Here is a 258-nt window from a genome sequence, read left to right on the forward strand (position 1 = left end):
TACCATAATAACTATAATGACGGTAAGATAGTCATATAATGACCCATTTTATAAATTTGTAGTGGCCTGAAGTAAGTTGTAGGTGGTAATATTTTGGGCCGGATATCCTGAAGAGCATTTATGATGGCGGTGGCTTGTTTGCAAGCTCATTTGTCTTCTCTACTCGTAAGCGCGCTAAACTGCCACCCTTGATTCAGGGGAAAAAAATCTCTAAAGAAAAGAATTTAATAAAATAATAAAGTAATAGATTAATTGCTG

Source organism: Arachis ipaensis, chromosome B03 (assembly GCF_000816755.2).
Source record: "Arachis ipaensis cultivar K30076 chromosome B03, Araip1.1, whole genome shotgun sequence".
Lineage (NCBI taxonomy): Eukaryota > Viridiplantae > Streptophyta > Magnoliopsida > Fabales > Fabaceae > Arachis > Arachis ipaensis.